Source organism: Zosterops lateralis (genome assembly GCF_965231275.1).
Source record: "Zosterops lateralis genome assembly, chromosome: 8".
Taxonomy (NCBI): Eukaryota; Metazoa; Chordata; class Aves; order Passeriformes; family Zosteropidae; genus Zosterops; species Zosterops lateralis.
Window position 1 is genome coordinate 14,728,832 of NC_139768.1, and position 6,223 is coordinate 14,735,054.

The window sequence follows — 6,223 nt, forward strand, 5'->3', positions numbered from 1 at the left end:
GGTCTTGGAAATTCTGATACACAGACATTGCCCAGGCCCCACATCTTCATTGCACCACACCTTCAGTGTCCTTTGTGCACTTCAGAAGCCCTTTGATGGGCTCCAGGCCATTTGAATGATGCTATCAAGCATGTCTGCTCTGGCTTGCATGGCTAGAACTGGTAAATTCTTGTTTCCTGAGCTTATGCAGCATTGCTCTAGTGAATGAGTGGGATTCAGGAATCACTTTAGCCCCAGGTACTTGAAGGAGAACTGCTTTACTTAGGGACAAGCTCCAACTGTCTCTTGGTAACTGAAAAAGTGTATTTTCTGCTACTTCTTTACATACTTCCTGCCTCTAAAAATATGCTATTTGAAGATGGGGTTTCTAATACTCACCAGTTCACCTGGGAACAGAGCTTGTATGCTATATTGATATTGTACACAATTTCACAACCTTGTAACTCACCCATTGACTAAACCTTCCAGTCACACTCCATTTACCTTGTTTAGCATTTTCACACAGACTTGTGGGTCTCCCTTGGATTAAGCTGAGAAGTGTTAAATCCATTTGTCCTACCACCGTTATCTCCTAAGGCTCTGTCATCACTAACCACAATCTTTTGAGGTTAAACTGGAAACGCCTTGTCCTTTATCTCCATCATCCATTCCTTGTACAAGTTTTTTCTCCTTCTCAGATTTTGTGACAGCCTGTGCTACTGATTTTGTAGACTTCTCCCCAAGTTTTGCCATTTGCTGTGGCCACACCAGGCAAGCCCGACTGTTGGCATACTGGAAAGGTGTTGAGCCAGAGGATAGTGCACCCCAGCATGTGTTAGAATGCTTGGCACAGGCAGAGTGTGCCACCTGGAACAAAGCTGCAGAGATAAGCAGGAGTGGAAGCTGGCTGGCAGCACCTGGTTGGTAGGAGGAGAGCAAGAAGTCACAAAGCACTACTAGTAAATCAGGTCATTGTAAGGATATAAAAGGGAATGACATGGATAAGGTATGTCCTAAGGAGGTGTGCGAAAGGGTGGTGGGAAGGACCCTGGACAGTTATTCTTAGGGGCTGGCTACATATACACCAGACATAGCCTTGAGAATAAACTGTGCTGTCTTCAAGGCTATAAGATGAATAAAAAGTAGGAACTGTGCAATTAGAAGAGTCTTTAATTTCACAGTGAATGCCAGGCAGTAAACCATGCCAGAATAGAAGTGCTCAGATATCCTCTGACAAGACAGAAAGCAAATTTCCATATCGATTCAGTGTAACGTAAAATACAACATCATTTCAGATACGGCTTCAGTGAATGGTAAGCCCACTCCATCAGTCAGGGAACAGACCTGCAGGGAGGAGCAGACACCAAATGTAGCACTGCAGGGAGACAGGTAAGGGGAGAGGAGACATGAACCACCTGCAATCAAACCCCAAGTAGGTTTAACTCTGTTTCAGTAAAGTTGGTGAGGGGAACACAGGGAGTGAGGAGATACCTGGTGAAACAGGAGCAGCACAATAGAAATAATCCCTTAGATGAAGCTGCCAGTTTCTTAGATTGAGGCACTCAGTTCAGAGTAAAGGATGGTGTACTACAAACCATGCTGCTAAAGGTGAAGATCATTCCCAAGGTTGGAGAGGAGATACAGGAGAAACTGGCCAGGCTGCAGGAGAGGTATTAACCACAGATGCCGAGAATAAATTCAGTCTAGTAAATCCGTTGGTAATTTCAGAAGACACAAGTGCAAGCTCCCAAAATGCAGAGGAGGCAGACAGTTGGGAGGTATTGCAAGTGCTGAGAGTAATAGTTCCTCACAGGGGAAGAAGGGGACCTTGACCTTGTCAAAAGATGAGAGAAGTAGGGTGAAATTTAATGGCAGAAAGGGCAGATTAAACACTTGGGGATCAGCAGCAAGGACATTTGCTACGAACTGATGAAATGAAGTCTCCAAAGGAATAAAAATACCTTATTGCACTGAAGGATGAATATGAAGCAGCAGTGTGATGCTTCTGTGAAAAAGGAATGGCACTATGCTAGGATGCATCAGACAAGTTATTTTTAGCAGAGACAGAGACATTATTGCCATTGCGCAAGGCATTGTGAGACTTCCTCCAGAATATCCTTGCAGCTCTACATCCAGGAAGGATAAATTTCCACTGCACAGAGAAAAACTATTTGGATGCCGAGACAAACAAACACGAGCTGATTAAGAATCTAGTTTGTTCTGACCAGGCAGGGGCTGAGAGAGGACAGAAGAACCACTGAAAAAAAATGGTAAATAAAATTGCTATGAAAATATGTAAGATGAACAATAGAGGCAAAAAGTATTTAATAAGTTTAGGTGGTGGATTAGAGAGCTTATACCCCTGCCAGGATTGATGTTCTGGACCAGCCTTCCGAGAAGGGTAATGAGGCAGAAAAACCCGCATCAATTTAACACACAGTTTGATAGAATTCCCTCCATTAATTTGTAAGTGAAGGAGCCCTGGAAATGGGCGGCTCAGCCTGGGATACAGATCCAGGCTGGCCAAGGAGTCAGCAGTGCTAAGGCTGTTTGGAGGAGATGCTGCTTTACCTCAGGCTTCTGGGATTCTGCTGGTCATTGTGATGATGAAAAATATCATTTTCCTCTTAATTTGCTTCTAAAGGTACTGAGGTTTTCCTTCCTTAGGGAAACTAAAGGCAAGCTCTTGGTCTCATGCATTGGTGCTCCTGGCATTACAGTCCCAGAGGTCTGCTCACACATTAGGCTTAATGCTATTGCCAGATTAGGGTCAGGAGGGAATTTTCCTAGATTGACAGAAAAATTGTAGTTGCGTTTTTTGTGCGGTTTTGGTTGGGGCCTTTTTGTTTTGTTTTGCTTCAGGTTTTTACTTCCCCAAGTTCGCATCAATTTTCTAGATCCTATGTAATTTTTTATTTTCATTAATTCTCTGCCATTGCCAAGCTCCAGACCAATGGTCCCTTAATCTCACTGCCTGCTTCCTGTAGCATGTTACAGCTGCAGGGTTTTTTTCCGAGAGGAGTCAGAAAGCATTTGCAGCACCTGGTTTGTGAGGTGAGTGGAGCAGGTGTCCAGACTAGAGGCACCAACAGGATGTTCACTGTATGTTTACTCCCAGCTGCAGACACTGGACTACAGGGTGATCCTGTAGGACTGCCCAGTGCGAACACAAGCACACACAGTAACTGCAGCAGCAGCAATAAGAGGGAAAAGGGGCATTAACCCAGTCTCTCAGCTGTAAAACGATAGATTTAAAGGACACACAGCCACTGGCTGGCCTCCAAGGCTTATTTGCAGGCAGGCAGGCAGGGATGTGGGATGAGGAGTGTGTAAGAGAACGGAGAAAGTATGGTGAGAGTGAGGGAGCCCAAACCTGGAGGTGCTGCATGCCAAAGGGGGATGAGCACCTCTCCCAGCTCTCTGAGGCTCCTCTGAGCCCCCACGCATCAATCCCAGCACCAGACTGCCATGGTCACTGTCAGCAGGCACCCTGGAGCTGGATACTCCTGTGGGGCTCCCAGTGGAGGGAATCCAGGTTGGGGGGGGGGGGCACAGATATGCCACAGCAGCAACCTCTGCCTTTGGGTCAGGAGTTCTGAATCTCGAGGACTGGTGGTCCCAGGGACTGGAATGGGTGCCAACAGCAGGGACCATAGCCAGGCTCCTGCCTGGCACCTCTGCCCACAGGGGTCCCTGTCAGCTTTTAGGATGAGTGTGCTGAACATCTTAAGTGTGAATATCCTAAGTGTGGGAATGCACACCCACCCCACAGAAATGTGGGTACTCCACACCTGGCAGCACCCAGCTCCATGGTCCCAGAATAATCCTTCCTGAGGATAAGGGCCTCTGCTGTTGCTGAGGAAATGTTGATCTCTGCAAAGCAAAGAGGACAAGGGCTGTGCAGCCTTCAGCCCTGGACAGAGATGTGCAAGGAGTGCTGCTGTCAGACACTCCTACTGCCCCCGTGCCTTCTGCATATGGGCTCCAAACCAGCTTATGCACAGAGCACAAGCCCCTCATCTTGCAGGTTTTACCCACTATGAAAGACCAATTTGGATGCCCTTCTAGCTGCTTTCTAGCTTGGAGATCATGTTCAGAACATACTAATGCAAGAGAGAATGAAAAGGGAAAGAAGGAAGATGTGAAATCGGCATTAATCCCTTAGAGATTGTTCCAGAAGACTGTAGATAACAGCCCTGGTGCAGGAAGGGACAACTGCTGGAGATTGGAGCCTGTAGCAGGAACAGAAGGGGAAAGGCTGAGAGTGCTTTGAAGAGAAACAGAGTGAAAACCCCACCTCTGCTTAGTGACATCTTGGAAAACACCTTCTGTGTGGTTCCCAGCCATGGGCTGCTGCACCTCAGGGCAGAGACACTTGCACAGGCAGCACAGGATGCTGCTGCTTGTGGGAGGAAGGTTGGCTATCCTACGGTGAAGTGGATTTGTTCCCAAGAGAACTGGGGTTCCTACAAAGCCTCAGCTTTGCTCCTCACCTCTGGCTTGCCTGCCAGGGAGAGGTATGTGCTCCAAGTGCTGCTCCTTGCCACTGTCCCAGTTCTCTCCAGAGAGCTTCCACCAGCACCCATACTTCCAGAGAGCTGGCTGTGCACTGCTTTCCACACTCCTGCCTCCTCTCTGCAGCAGTGCCTTTGCCACTGGCTGGACAGCAGGAAAACACCTTTCTGCAACTCTCACACACTCCACAACAAACCTTAAATCAATAACCAAGAACACAGGGACAGGTTATTACTAACGGAAACCATTAAACTGTAACACAGGGGGATAAAGCCAACCTCTAACACTCAGAAGATTTATAGGGCACAACAGCAGGGTGTTAATTCTTTTGGCAATACAAACGCTTTCACACCCCCTGCCTTTCCTCACCCTCAGGAGCAGTGGGAAGAGAGGGGACCATGTGCAGCCCAGCCGTAGCAACACAAGGACACAGCCTTGTTCACACAACAGTCAGAAGCACACATATTTGGAGTGATGCTGTGCTCACTGGGCTGCCCAAATGCACACACCTAAGGTCTATGGAATAGCACATGCCCAGGGTTCCTGGGGTTGCTGACAACAAACAACCCCCATGCCCAGCTCTATCTCGCCTATATAACACTACCCACTCCTGCCTGCCTCTTCAGCTGCACCACAATTTTGAGGAAAAGCTGTAAAGAAACTTTCAGATCACTTAAAGTATTTGTAGAAACAAGCCCAGCTCTAAGGCACACAAGTCCTTCTTCAGGCCTGAATCACCCAACAGCTAGAGAGTGTTTTTGCAGCTGGCTTACCAGATGCTCTCCCTGTAAAACTTGCTTGGATCCACATGCCCTCACTACTGCTATGACAGCTCTAAGACCAGGGAGATGCTGGTCAGCACCACCATCACCCCAGCAGCTCTGGACAGGAGAGGGGATGCAGGTCTGCTGCAACCACACTGCTTTGCATGAACTCACAGAAAGGGACACACATCCTCCCCATAAGACCCCACTGGGCCCTGACTGTCATCCCTCCTTTGATGTCTCTGGAAGAACTGCATTACTGATTAACAGCCCTCTCCTTGCCTCCCCCTATCCCACTCACACCCTTGCCTGCAGCTGCCTCCTTGGTCTCTCCCTTGTGTAAAGTCCAGTGCCATACAGGAGAGAACAGGGTGGGAGCTCATTTATTGCCCACCTGCAGGCAGCCTTACTGTACCCCACATCCCTGGGTACTGCAGAGGCCTCCCTGGGCTGAGCATTGGAGCTGCACAAGTCACCTGGTGTGCAGGCAGAAGCAGGAGGACCTTGCTCCATCTAGGGGAGCAGTGACAGAAGAGGTGGGTTCCAGCCACAGTGTCAGACCATAACAGTGCTGCAAGACATCCAGGTACAGCCACAAAGGGCTCAGAGCCTTGAACACGATCCAAGCAGCAACATCAGCATCAACATGGCTGAACGCCCCATGCTGGGTTTATTGCCCCATTCCCCTCCCTGTTCTCACACTATTAGAGTGGATGCTGCCTCCACCAAGGGATCTGAAGGGACTTTGACCAGCCCCCTCCCCCCACAAACACCATGGAAAAACCCTGGGAGTGGCATGGGGGGTCCATCCCCTGCCCATCACTTCCCTCCACACCCTCCCAGCTCTGCACTGCCCAGTTGGGCAGCTGCAGGCATCCCTAAACCAGGGTTAGGGGCCAAGAGAGGGCTCAAACAAGTGCCACTGTACCCTGCCCTAAGCCTGCCCCAGTCCTAAAGCCAGGGTA